This window comes from Myotis daubentonii, chromosome 17 (genome assembly GCF_963259705.1).
Source record: "Myotis daubentonii chromosome 17, mMyoDau2.1, whole genome shotgun sequence".
In the NCBI taxonomy this organism is placed as follows: Eukaryota; Metazoa; Chordata; class Mammalia; order Chiroptera; family Vespertilionidae; genus Myotis; species Myotis daubentonii.
The window spans coordinates 716103-731640 of record NC_081856.1 but is presented as its reverse complement, the minus strand read 5'-3'; positions in this window follow the sequence as shown (position 1 = coordinate 731640).

Sequence of the window (15538 nt, the reverse complement as noted above, 5' to 3'; positions counted from 1 at the left end):
AGATTCTTACTATGTTTACTGTCCTATTGAATCACGGAGGTTTGCAGTGGAAACCTGTGAAATGGCGAAAATACTGGCAATATTTACCACTCCGGGTACCACAGGTGGCGTTCTCACGGTAATTTGTTTTCAAATATTAAGAGTTCATGTTTTCAGAGCTCAGAATTTCTGTATAAAGCCTTGGAATGACGAGAATAGTGTTTATGTTTACAATTAAGGATGATTGGCTTTAGCGTTTTTTGTGTGAGTCAGTAAACTTGGTGACTATTCCAGTAAATACTTCTCAGAAAATTGTCTAATTGTGGTAAAACTGTTAAAATACTCAATGATAGTCCAAGAAATGATTAAGTACGTGTAAGAAACACTTCAAGTACACGTAAATAGATTCTTACTACGTTTACTGCCCTATTCAGTTACGCAGGTTTCCAGTGGAAAGCTGTGAAATGATGAAAATACTGGTAATATTTACAACTACGGGTACTTCAGGTGGCATTTTCAAGGGAATGTGCTTTGAAATATTAAGAGTTCATGTTTTCAGAGCTCAGAATTTGTGTATAAAGCCTTGGAATTATGAGAATAGTGTTTATGTTTACAATTAAGGCTGACTAGCTTTGGCGTTTTTTCGTGTGAGTCAGTTAAAATGGTGAGGATTCCAGTAAATACTTCTCAGAAAAATGTCTAATTGTGGTAAAACTGTTAAAATACACAATGATAGTTCCCAGAAATGATTAAGAACATGTAAGAAACACTTCAAGTACACGTAAATAGATTCTTACTACTTTTACTCTCCTATTCAATAACGGAGTTTTCCAGTGGAAAGCTGTGGAACGATGAATATATTGGTAATATTTACATCTCCGGGTACTTCAGTTGGCGTTTTCACGGCAATGTGCTTTCAAATATGAAGGGTTCATGTTTACAGAGCTCAGAGTTTGTGTATAAAGGCTTGGAATGATGAGAATAGTGTTTATCTTTACAATTAAGGCTGATTGGCTTTGGCGTTTTTTTGTGTGAGTCAGTTAAAATGGTGACGATTCCAGTACATACTTCTCAGAAAACTGTCTAATTGTGGTAAAACTGTTAAAATACTCAATGATAGTCCCAGAAATGATTAAGAACATGGAAGAAACACTTCAAGTACACGTAAATAGATTCTTACTACATTTACTGCCCTATTCAGTTACGGAGGTTTGCAGTGGAAAGCTGTGAAATGGCGAAAATACTGGCAATATTTACCACTCCGGGTACTACAGGTGGCGTTCTCACAGTAATTTGTTTTCAAATATTAAGAGTTCATGTTTTCAGAGATCAGAATTTGTGTATTAAGACTTGAAATGACGAGAATAGTGTTTATGTTTACAATTAAGGCTGATTGGCTTTGGAGTTTTTTTGTGTGAGTCAGTAAAAATGGTGACGATTCCAGTAAATACTTCTCAGAAAACTGTCTAATTGTGGTAAAACTGTTAAAATGCACAATGAGAGTTCCCAGAAATGATTAAGAACGTGTAATAAACACTTCAAGTACACGTAAGTAGATTCTTATTACGTTTATTGTGCTATTTAATAACGGAGTTTTCCAGTGGAAAGCTGTGAAATGACGAAAATACTGGTAATATTTACCACTTCGGGTACTTCAGGTGGGATTTTCACAGGAATGTGCTTTCAAATATTAAGAGTTCATGATTACAGAGCTCAGAATTGTTGTCTAAAGTCTTGGAATGATGAGAATAGTGTTTCTGTTTACAATTAAGGAGGATTGGCTTGGCGGTTTTTTGTGTGAATCAGTTAAAACGGTGACGATTCCGGTAAATACTTCTAAGCAAACTGTCTAATTTTGGTAAAACTGTTAAAATACACAATGATAGTTCCCAGAAATGATTAAGAACGTGTAAGAAACACCTCAATTACACGTAAATAGATTCTTACTACATTTACTGTCGTATTCAATGACGGAGGTTTCCAGTGGAAAGCTGTGAAATGACGAAAATACTGGTAACATTTACATCTCCGGGTACTTCCGGTGGCGTTTTGACGGGACTGTGCTTTCACATATTAAGACTTCATGCTTACAGAGCTCAGAATTGTTGTCTAAAGCCTTGGAATGACGATAATAGTGTTTCCTTTCACAATTAAGGAGCATTGGATTTGGCGTTTTTTTGTGTGAATCAGTTAAATAGTGACGATTCCAGTAAATACTTCTAAGAAAATTGTCTAATTGTGGTAAAACTGTTAAAATACTCAAAGATAGTTCCCAGAAATCATTAAGAACATGTAAGAAACATTTCAAGTACACGTAAACAGATTCTTACTACGTTTACTGTCCTATTCAATCACGGAGGTTTGCAGTGGAAAGCTGTGAAATGGCGAAAATACTGGCAATATTTACCACTCCGGGTACTACAGGTGGCGTTCTCACAGTAATTTGTTTTCAAATATTAAGGGTTCATGTTTTCAGAGATCAGAATTTGTGTATTAAGACTGGAAATGACGAGAATAGTGTTTATGTTTACAATTAAGGCTGATTGGCTTTGGAGTTTTTTTGTGTGAGTCAGTAAAAATGGTGACGATTCCAGGAAATACTTCTCATAAAACTGTCTAATTGTGGTAAAACTGTTAAAATGCACAATGAGAGTTCCCAGAAATGATTAAGAACGTGTAATAAACACTTCAAGTACACTTAAATAGATTCTTACTACATTTACTGTCCTATTCAATGACGGAGTTTTCCAGTGGAAAGCTGTGAAATGACGAAAATACTGGTAATATTTACAATTTCGGGTACTTCCGGTGGAGTTTTCTAGGGACTGTGCTTGCAAATATTAAGAGTTCATGCTTACAGAGCTCAGAATTGTTGTCTAAAGCCTTGGAATGACGAGAATAGTGTTTCTGTTTATAATTAAGGAGGATTGGGTTTGGCGTTTTTTTGTGTGAATCAGTTAAAATGGTAACGATTCCGGTAAATATTTCTAAGCAAACTGTCTAATTTTGGTAAAACTGTTAAAATACACAATGATAGTTCCCAGAAATGATTAAGAACGTGTAAGAAACACCTCAAGTACACGTAAATAGATTCTTACTACATTTACTGTCGTATTCATTCATGGAGTTTTCCAGTGGAAAGCTGTGAAATGGCGAAAATACTGGCAATATTTACCACTCCGGGTACTTCAGGTGGGGTTTTCACGGGAATGTGCTTTCAAATATTAAGAGTTCATGTTTACAGAGCTCAGAATTTGTGTATAAAGCCTTGGAATGACTAGAATAGTGTTTATGTATACAATTATGGCTGATTGGCTTTGGCGTTTTTTTGTGTGAGTCAGTTAAAATGGTGACTATTCCAGTAAATACTTCTCAGAAAACTAATTGTGGTAAAACTGTTAAAATACTCAATGATAGTTCCCAGAAATGATTAAGAACGTGTAAGAAACATTTCAAGTACACGTAAGTAGATTCTTACTATGTTTACTGTCCTATTGAATCACGGAGGTTTGCAGTGGAAACCTGTGAAATGGCGAAAATACTGGCAATATTTACCACTCCGGGTACCACAGGTGGCGTTCTCACGGTAATTTGTTTTCAAATATTAAGAGTTCATGTTTTCAGAGCTCAGAATTTCTGTATAAAGCCTTGGAATGACGAGAATAGTGTTTATGTTTACAATTAAGGATGATTGGCTTTAGCGTTTTTTGTGTGAGTCAGTAAACTTGGTGACTATTCCAGTAAATACTTCTCAGAAAATTGTCTAATTGTGGTAAAACTGTTAAAATACTCAATGATAGTCCAAGAAATGATTAAGTACGTGTAAGAAACACTTCAAGTACACGTAAATAGATTCTTACTACGTTTACTGCCCTATTCAGTTACGCAGGTTTCCAGTGGAAAGCTGTGAAATGATGAAAATACTGGTAATATTTACAACTACGGGTACTTCAGGTGGCATTTTCAAGGGAATGTGCTTTGAAATATTAAGAGTTCATGTTTTCAGAGCTCAGAATTTGTGTATAAAGCCTTGGAATTATGAGAATAGTGTTTATGTTTACAATTAAGGCTGACTAGCTTTGGCGTTTTTTCGTGTGAGTCAGTTAAAATGGTGAGGATTCCAGTAAATACTTCTCAGAAAAATGTCTAATTGTGGTAAAACTGTTAAAATACACAATGATAGTTCCCAGAAATGATTAAGAACATGTAAGAAACACTTCAAGTACACGTAAATAGATTCTTACTACTTTTACTCTCCTATTCAATAACGGAGTTTTCCAGTGGAAAGCTGTGGAACGATGAATATATTGGTAATATTTACATCTCCGGGTACTTCAGTTGGCGTTTTCACGGCAATGTGCTTTCAAATATGAAGGGTTCATGTTTACAGAGCTCAGAGTTTGTGTATAAAGGCTTGGAATGATGAGAATAGTGTTTATCTTTACAATTAAGGCTGATTGGCTTTGGCGTTTTTTTGTGTGAGTCAGTTAAAATGGTGACGATTCCAGTACATACTTCTCAGAAAACTGTCTAATTGTGGTAAAACTGTTAAAATACTCAATGATAGTCCCAGAAATGATTAAGAACATGGAAGAAACACTTCAAGTACACGTAAATAGATTCTTACTACATTTACTGCCCTATTCAGTTACGGAGGTTTGCAGTGGAAAGCTGTGAAATGGCGAAAATACTGGCAATATTTACCACTCCGGGTACTACAGGTGGCGTTCTCACAGTAATTTGTTTTCAAATATTAAGAGTTCATGTTTTCAGAGATCAGAATTTGTGTATTAAGACTTGAAATGACGAGAATAGTGTTTATGTTTACAATTAAGGCTGATTGGCTTTGGAGTTTTTTTGTGTGAGTCAGTAAAAATGGTGACGATTCCAGTAAATACTTCTCAGAAAACTGTCTAATTGTGGTAAAACTGTTAAAATGCACAATGAGAGTTCCCAGAAATGATTAAGAACGTGTAATAAACACTTCAAGTACACGTAAGTAGATTCTTATTACGTTTATTGTGCTATTTAATAACGGAGTTTTCCAGTGGAAAGCTGTGAAATGACGAAAATACTGGTAATATTTACCACTTCGGGTACTTCAGGTGGGATTTTCACAGGAATGTGCTTTCAAATATTAAGAGTTCATGATTACAGAGCTCAGAATTGTTGTCTAAAGTCTTGGAATGATGAGAATAGTGTTTCTGTTTACAATTAAGGAGGATTGGCTTGGCGGTTTTTTGTGTGAATCAGTTAAAACGGTGATGATTCCGGTAAATACTTCTAAGCAAACTGTCTAATTTTGGTAAAACTGTTAAAATACACAATGATAGTTCCCAGAAATGATTAAGAACGTGTAAGAAACACCTCAATTACACGTAAATAGATTCTTACTACATTTACTGTCGTATTCAATGACGGAGGTTTCCAGTGGAAAGCTGTGAAATGACGAAAATACTGGTAACATTTACATCTCCGGGTACTTCCGGTGGCGTTTTGACGGGACTGTGCTTTCACATATTAAGACTTCATGCTTACAGAGCTCAGAATTGTTGTCTAAAGCCTTGGAATGACGATAATAGTGTTTCCTTTTACAATTAAGGAGCATTGGATTTGGCGTTTTTTTGTGTGAATCAGTTAAAATGGTGACGATTCCAGTAAATACTTCTAAGAAAATTGTCTAATTGTGGTAAAACTGTTAAAATACTCAAAGATAGTTCCCAGAAATCATTAAGAACATGTAAGAAACATTTCAAGTACACGTAAACAGATTCTTACTACGTTTACTGTCCTATTCAATCACGGAGGTTTGCAGTGGAAAGCTGTGAAATGGCGAAAATACTGGCAATATTTACCACTCCGGGTACTACAGGTGGCGTTCTCACAGTAATTTGTTTTCAAATATTAAGGGTTCATGTTTTCAGAGATCAGAATTTGTGTATTAAGACTGGAAATGACGAGAATAGTGTTTATGTTTACAATTAAGGCTGATTGGCTTTGGAGTTTTTTTGTGTGAGTCAGTAAAAATGGTGACGATTCCAGGAAATACTTCTCATAAAACTGTCTAATTGTGGTAAAACTGTTAAAATGCACAATGAGAGTTCCCAGAAATGATTAAGAACGTGTAATAAACACTTCAAGTACACTTAAATAGATTCTTACTACATTTACTGTCCTATTCAATGACGGAGTTTTCCAGTGGAAAGCTGTGAAATGACGAAAATACTGGTAATATTTACAATTTCGGGTACTTCCGGTGGAGTTTTCTAGGGACTGTGCTTGCAAATATTAAGAGTTCATGCTTACAGAGCTCAGAATTGTTGTCTAAAGCCTTGGAATGACGAGAATAGTGTTTCTGTTTATAATTAAGGAGGATTGGGTTTGGCGTTTTTTTGTGTGAATCAGTTAAAATGGTAACGATTCCGGTAAATATTTCTAAGCAAACTGTCTAATTTTGGTAAAACTGTTAAAATACACAATGATAGTTCCCAGAAATGATTAAGAACGTGTAAGAAACACCTCAAGTACACGTAAATAGATTCTTACTACATTTACTGTCGTATTCATTCATGGAGTTTTCCAGTGGAAAGCTGTGAAATGGCGAAAATACTGGCAATATTTACCACTCCGGGTACTTCAGGTGGGGTTTTCACGGGAATGTGCTTTCAAATATTAAGAGTTCATGTTTACAGAGCTCAGAATTTGTGTATAAAGCCTTGGAATGACTAGAATAGTGTTTATGTATACAATTATGGCTGATTGGCTTTGGCGTTTTTTTGTGTGAGGTAGTTAAAATGGTGACTATTCCAGTAAATACTTCTCAGAAAACTAATTGTGGTAAAACTGTTAAAATACTCAATGATAGTTCCCAGAAATGATTAAGAACGTGTAAGAAACATTTCAAGTACACGTAAGTAGATTCTTACTATGTTTACTGTCCTATTGAATCACGGAGGTTTGCAGTGGAAACCTGTGAAATGGCGAAAATACTGGCAATATTTACCACTCCGGGTACCACAGGTGGCGTTCTCACGGTAATTTGTTTTCAAATATTAAGAGTTCATGTTTTCAGAGCTCAGAATTTCTGTATAAAGCCTTGGAATGACGAGAATAGTGTTTATGTTTACAATTAAGGATGATTGGCTTTAGCGTTTTTTGTGTGAGTCAGTAAACTTGGTGACTATTCCAGTAAATACTTCTCAGAAAATTGTCTAATTGTGGTAAAACTGTTAAAATACTCAATGATAGTCCAAGAAATGATTAAGTACGTGTAAGAAACACTTCAAGTACACGTAAATAGATTCTTACTACGTTTACTGCCCTATTCAGTTTCGCAGGTTTCCAGGGGAAAGCTGTGAAATGATGAAAATACTGGTAATATTTACAACTACGGGTACTTCAGGTGGCATTTTCAAGGGAATGTGCTTTGAAATATTAAGAGTTCATGTTTTCAGAGCTCAGAATTTGTGTATAAAGCCTTGGAATTATGAGAATAGTGTTTATGTTTACAATTAAGGCTGACTAGCTTTGGCGTTTTTTCGTGTGAGTCAGTTAAAATGGTGAGGATTCCAGTAAATACTTCTCAGAAAAATGTCTAATTGTGGTAAAACTGTTAAAATACACAATGATAGTTCCCAGAAATGATTAAGAACATGTAAGAAACACTTCAAGTACACGTAAATAGATTCTTACTACTTTTACTCTCCTATTCAATAACGGAGTTTTCCAGTGGAAAGCTGTGGAACGATGAATATATTGGTAATATTTACATCTCCGGGTACTTCAGTTGGCGTTTTCACGGCAATGTGCTTTCAAATATGAAGGGTTCATGTTTACAGAGCTCAGAGTTTGTGTATAAAGGCTTGGAATGATGAGAATAGTGTTTATCTTTACAATTAAGGCTGATTGGCTTTGGCGTTTTTTTGTGTGAGTCAGTTAAAATGGTGACGATTCCAGTACATACTTCTCAGAAAACTGTCTAATTGTGGTAAAACTGTTAAAATACTCAATGATAGTCCCAGAAATGATTAAGAACATGGAAGAAACACTTCAAGTACACGTAAATAGATTCTTACTACATTTACTGCCCTATTCAGTTACGGAGGTTTGCAGTGGAAAGCTGTGAAATGGCGAAAATACTGGCAATATTTACCACTCCGGGTACTACAGGTGGCGTTCTCACAGTAATTTGTTTTCAAATATTAAGAGTTCATGTTTTCAGAGATCAGAATTTGTGTATTAAGACTTGAAATGACGAGAATAGTGTTTATGTTTACAATTAAGGCTGATTGGCTTTGGAGTTTTTTTGTGTGAGTCAGTAAAAATGGTGACGATTCCAGTAAATACTTCTCAGAAAACTGTCTAATTGTGGTAAAACTGTTAAAATGCACAATGAGAGTTCCCAGAAATGATTAAGAACGTGTAATAAACACTTCAAGTACACGTAAGTAGATTCTTATTACGTTTATTGTGCTATTTAATAACGGAGTTTTCCAGTGGAAAGCTGTGAAATGACGAAAATACTGGTAATATTTACCACTTCGGGTACTTCAGGTGGGATTTTCACAGGAATGTGCTTTCAAATATTAAGAGTTCATGATTACAGAGCTCAGAATTGTTGTCTAAAGTCTTGGAATGATGAGAATAGTGTTTCTGTTTACAATTAAGGAGGATTGGCTTGGCGGTTTTTTGTGTGAATCAGTTAAAACGGTGATGATTCCGGTAAATACTTCTAAGCAAACTGTCTAATTTTGGTAAAACTGTTAAAATACACAATGATAGTTCCCAGAAATGATTAAGAACGTGTAAGAAACACCTCAATTACACGTAAATAGATTCTTACTACATTTACTGTCGTATTCAATGACGGAGGTTTCCAGTGGAAAGCTGTGAAATGACGAAAATACTGGTAACATTTACATCTCCGGGTACTTCCGGTGGCGTTTTGACGGGACTGTGCTTTCACATATTAAGACTTCATGCTTACAGAGCTCAGAATTGTTGTCTAAAGCCTTGGAATGACGATAATAGTGTTTCCTTTTACAATTAAGGAGCATTGGATTTGGCGTTTTTTTGTGTGAATCAGTTAAAATGGTGACGATTCCAGTAAATACTTCTAAGAAAATTGTCTAATTGTGGTAAAACTGTTAAAATACTCAAAGATAGTTCCCAGAAATCATTAAGAACATGTAAGAAACATTTCAAGTGCACGTAAACAGATTCTTACTACGTTTACTGTCCTATTCAATCACGGAGGTTTGCAGTGGAAAGCTGTGAAATGGCGAAAATACTGGCAATATTTACCACTCCGGGTACTACAGGTGGCGTTCTCACAGTAATTTGTTTTCAAATATTAAGGGTTCATGTTTTCAGAGATCAGAATTTGTGTATTAAGACTGGAAATGACGAGAATAGTGTTTATGTTTACAATTAAGGCTGATTGGCTTTGGAGTTTTTTTGTGTGAGTCAGTAAAAATGGTGACGATTCCAGGAAATACTTCTCATAAAACTGTCTAATTGTGGTAAAACTGTTAAAATGCACAATGAGAGTTCCCAGAAATGATTAAGAACGTGTAATAAACACTTCAAGTACACTTAAATAGATTCTTACTACATTTACTGTCCTATTCAATGACGGAGTTTTCCAGTGGAAAGCTGTGAAATGACGAAAATACTGGTAATATTTACAACTCCCGGTACTTTCGGTGGCGTTTTCTCGGGAATGTGCTTTCAAATATTAAGAGTTCATGCTTACAGAGCTCAGAATTGGTGTCTAAAGCCTTGGAATGACGAGACTAGTGTTTATGTTTACAATTAAGGAGGATTGGCTTTGGAGTTTTTTTGTGTGAATCAGTTGAAATGGTGTGGATTCCGGTAAGTACTTCTAAGCAAACTGTCTAATTTTGGTAAAACTGTTAAAATACACAATGATAGTTCCCAGAAATTATTAAGAACGTGTAAGAAACACCTCAAGTACACTTAAATAGATTCTTACTGCATTTACTGTCGTATTCATTCACGGAGGTTTCCAGTGGAAAGCTGTGAAATGACGAAAATACTGTAATATTTACATATCTGGGTACTTCCGGTGGCCTTGTCACGGGACTGTGCTTTCACATATTAAGAGTTCATGCTTTCAGAGCTCAGAATTGGTTTCTAAACCTTGGAATGACGAGAATAGTGTTTATGTTTACAATTAAGGAGAATTGGCTTTGCCTTTTTTTTGTGTGAATTAGTTAAAATGGTGACGATTCAGGTAAATACTTCTAAGCAAACTGTCTAATTTTGGTAAAATTGTTAAAATACACAATGATAGTTCCCAGAAATGATTAAGAACGTGTAAGAAACACCTCAAGTACACGTAAATAGATTCTTACTACATTTACTGTCGTATTCAATGATGGAGGTTTCCAGTGGAAAGCTGTGAAATGACGAAAATACTGGTAATATTTACATCTCCGGGTACATCCGGTGGCTTTTTCACGGGAACGTGTTTTCAAATGTTAAGAGATCATGCTTACAGAGTTCAGAATTGTTGTCTAATGCCTTGGAATGACGAGGATAGTTTTTCTGTTTACAATTAAGGAGGATTGGCTTTGGCCTTTTTTTGTGTGAATCAGTCAAAATGGTGACGATTCGACTAAATACCTCTAAGCAAACTGTCTAATTGTGGTAAAACTGTTAAAATACACAATGATAGTTCCCAGATATGATTAAGAACGTGTAAGAAACACCTCAAGTACACGTAAATAGATTCTTACTACATTTACTGTCGTATCCAATCACGGAGGTTTCCACTGGAAAGCTGTGAAATGACGAAAATACTGGTAATATTTACAACTCCGGGTACTTCCGGTGGCATTTTCACGTGACTGTGCTTTCAAATATTAAGAGTTCATGCTTTCAGAGCTCAGAATTGGTTTCTAAACCTTGGAATGACGAGAATAGTGTTTATGTTTACAATTAAGGAGAATTGGCTTTGCCTTTTTTTTGTGTGAATTAGTTAAAATGGTGACGATTCAGGTAATTACTTGTCAGCAAACTGTCTAATTTTGGTAAAATTGTTAAAGTACACAATGATAGTTCCCAGAAATGATTAAGAACGTGTAAGAAACACCGCAAGTACACGTAAATAGATTCTTACTACATTTTCTGTCGTATTTAATGACGGAGGTTTCCAGTGGAAAGCTGTGAAATGACGAAAATACTGGTAATATTTACATCTCCGGGTACATCCGGTGGCGTTTTCACGGGACAGTGCTTTCACATATTAAGAGTTCATGCTTACAGAGCTCAGAATTGGTTTGTAAACCTTGGAATGACGAGAATAGTGTTTATGTTTACAATTCAGGAGAATTGGCTTTGGCTTTTTTTTCTGTGAATTAGTTAAAATGGTGACGATTCAGGTAAATACATCTAAGCAAACTGTCTAATTTTGGTAAAACTGTTAAAATACACAATGATAGTTCCCAGAAATGATTGAGAACGTGTAAGAAACACCTCAAGTACACTTAAATAGATTCTTACTGCATTTACTGTCGTATTCATTCACGGAGGTTTCCAGTGGAAAGCTGTGAAATGTCGAAAATACTGTAATATTTATATATCCGGGTACTTCTGGTGGCGTTTTCACGGGACTGTGCTTTCAAATATTAAGAGTCCATGCTTACAGAGCTCAGAATTGGTGTCTAAAGGCTTGGAATGACGAGAACAGGGTTTCCGTTTACAATTAAGGAGGATTGGCTTTGGTGTTTTTTCGTGTAAATCTGTTAAAATGGTGACGATTCCGGTAAATACTTCTAAGAAAACTGTCTAATTTTGGTAAAACTGTTAAAATACACAATGATAGTTCCCAGAAATGATTAAGAACGTGTAAGAAACACCTCAAGTACACGTAAATAGATTCTTACTACATTTACTGTCGTATTCAATCACGGAGGTTTCCAGTGGAAAGCTGTGAAATGACTAAAATACTGGTAATATTTACATCTCCGGGTACTTCTGGTGGATTTTCCACCGGAATGTGCTTTCAAATATTAAGAGTTCATGCTTACAGAGCTCAGAATTGGTTTGTAAAATTGGAATGACGAGAATAGTGTTTATGTTTACAATTAAGGAGAATTGGCTTTGGCTTTTTTTTCTGTGAATTAGTTAAAATGGTGACGATTCCGGTAAATACTTCTAAGCAAACTGTCTAATTTTAGTAAAACTGTTAAAATACACAATGACAGTTCCCAGAAATTATTAAGAACGTGTAAGAAACACCTCAAGTACACTTAAATAGATTCTTACTGCATTTACTGTCGTATTCATTCACGGAGGTTTCCAGTGGAAAGCTGTGAAATGACGAAAATACTGTAATATTTACATATCTGGGTACTTCCGGTGGCGTTGTCACGGGACTGTGCTTTCACATATTAAGAGTTCATGCTTTCAGAGCTCAGAATTGGTTTCTAAACCTTGGAATGACGAGAATAGTGTTTATGTTTACAATTAAGGAGAATTGGCTTTGCCTTTTTTTTGTGTGAATTAGTTAAAATGGTGACGATTCAGGTAAATACTTCTAAGCAAACTGTCTAATTTTGGTAAAATTGTTAAAATACACAATGATAGTTCCCAGAAATGATTAAGAACGTGTAAGAAACACCTCAAGTACACGTAAATAGATTCTTACTACATTTACTGTCGTATTCAATGATGGAGGTTTCCAGTGGAAAGCTGTGAAATGACGAAAATACTGGTAATATTTACATCTCCGGGTACATCCGGTGGCTTTTTCACGGGAACGTGTTTTCAAATATTAAGAGTTCATGCTTACAGAGCTCAGAATTGTTGTCTAAAGCCTTGGAATGACGAGGATAGTTTTTCTGTTTACAATTAAGGAGGATTGGCTTTGGCCTTTTTTTGTGTGAATCAGTCAAAATGGTGACGATTCGACTAAATACCTCTAAGCAAACTGTCTAATTGTGGTAAAACTGTTAAAATACACAATGATAGTTCCCAGATATGATTAAGAACGTGTAAGAAACACCTCAAGTACACGTAAATAGATTCTTACTACATTTACTGTCGTATCCAATCACGGAGGTTTCCACTGGAAAGCTGTGCAATGACAAAAATACTGGTAATATTTACAACTCCGGGTACTTCCGGTGGCATTTTCACGTGACTGTGCTTTCAAATATTAAGAGTTCATTCTTTCAGAGCTCAGAATTGGTTTCTAAACCTTGGAATGACGAGAATAGTGTTTATGTTTACAATTAAGGAGAATTGGCTTTGCCTTTTTTTTGTGTGAATTAGTTAAAATGGTGACGATTCAGGTAAATACTTCTAAGCAAACTGTCTAATTTTGGTAAAACTGTTAAAATACACAATGATAGTTCCCAGATATGATTAAGAACCTGTAAGAAACACCTCAAGTACACGTAAATATATTCTTACTACATTTACTGTCGTATTCATTCAAGGAGGTTTCCAGTGGAAAGCTGTGAAATGACGAAAATACTGGTAATATTTACATCTCTGGGTACTTCCGGTGGATTTTCCACGGGAATGTGCTTTCAAATATTAAGAGATCATGCTTACAGAGCTCAGAATTGGTGTTTAAAGACTTGGAATGACGAGAATAGTGTTTCTGTTTACAATTAAGGAGGATTGGCTTTGGATTTTTTTTGTGTGAATTAGTTAAAATGGTGAGGATTCAGGTAAATACTTCTAAACAAACTGTCTAATTTGTTAAAACTGTTAAAATACACAATAATAGTTCCCAGATATGATTAAGAACCTGTAAGAAACACCTTAAGTACACAGAAATAGATTCTTACTACATTTATTGTCGTATTCAATGACGGAGGTTTCCAGTGGAAAGCTGTGAAATGACGAAAATACTGGTAATATTTACATCTCCGGGTACTTCCGGTGGCTTTTTCAAGGGAATGTGCTTTCAAATATTAAGAGTTCATGCTTACAGAGCTCAGAATTGGTGTCTAAAGCCTTGGAATGACGAGAATAGTGTTTCTATTTACAATTAAGGAGGAATGGCTTTGGTGTTTTTTCGTGTAAATCTGTTAAAATGGTGACGATTCCGGTAAATACTTCTAAGTAAACTGTCTAATTTCGGTAAAACTGTTAAAATACACAATGATAGTTCCCAGAAATGATTAAGAACGTGTAAGAAACACCGCAAGTACACATAAATAGATTCTTACTACATTTACTGTCCTATTTAATGACGGAGGTTTCCAGTGGAAAGCTGTGAAATGACGAAAACACTGGTAATATTTACATCTCCGGGTACATCCGGTGGCGTTTTCACGGGACAGTGCTTTCACATATTAAGAGTTCATGCTTACAGAGCTCAGAATTGGTTTGTAAATCTTGGAATGACGAGAATAGTGTTTATGTTTACAATTAAGGAGAATTGGCTTTGGCTTTTTTTTCTGTGAATTAGTTAAAATGGTGACGATTCAGGTAAATACTTCTAAGCAAACTGTCTAATTGTGGTAAAACTGTTAAAATACACAATGAGAGTTCCCAGAAATGATAAAGAACGTGTAATAAACATCTCAAGTACACGTAAATAGATTCTTACTACATTTACTGTCGAATTAAACGCGGAGGTTTCCAGTGGAAAGCTGTGAAATGACGAAAATACTGGTAATGTTTACAAGTACGGGTACTTCTGGTGGCGTTTTCACGGGACTGTGCTTTCAAATATTAAGAGTTCATGTTTACAGAGCTCAGAATTGGTGTCTAAAGCCTTGGAATGACGAGAATAGTTTTTGTGTTTACAATTTAGGAGGATTGGCTTTGGCGTTTTTTTTTTGTGTGAATCAGTTAAAATGGTGGCGGTTCCAGTAAATACTTCTAAGCAAACTGTCTAATTGTGGTAAAACTGTTAAAATACACAATGAGAGTTCCCAGAAATGATTAAGAACGTGTAATAAACATCTCAAGTACACGTAAATAGATTCTTACTACATTTACTGTCGAATTCAACACGGAGGTTTCCAGTGGAAAGCTGTGAAATGACGAAAATACTGGTAATGTTTACAAGTACGGGTACTTCTGGTGGCGTTTTCACGGGACTGTGCTTTCAAATATTAAGAGTTCATGTTTACAGAGCTCAGAATTGGTGTCTAAAGCCTTTGAATCACGAGAATAGTTTTTTTGTTTACAATTTAGGAGGATTGGCTTTGGCGTTTTTTTTGTGTGAATCAGTTAAAATGGTGGCGGTTCCAGTAAATACTTCTAAGCAAACTGTCTAATTGTGGTAAAACTGTTAAAATACACAATGAGAGTTCCCAGAAATGATAAAGAATGTGTAATAAACATCTCAAGTACACGTAAATAGATTCTTACTACATTTACTGTCGAATTCAACACGGAGGTTTCCAGTGGAAAGCTGTGAAATGACGAAAATACTGGTAATGTTTAAAAGTCCGGGTACTTCGGGTGGCATTTTCACGGGACTGTGCTTTCAATTATTACGAGATCATGTTTACAGAGCTCAGAATTGGTGTCTAAAGCCTTGGAATGACGAGAATAGTTTTTACGTTTA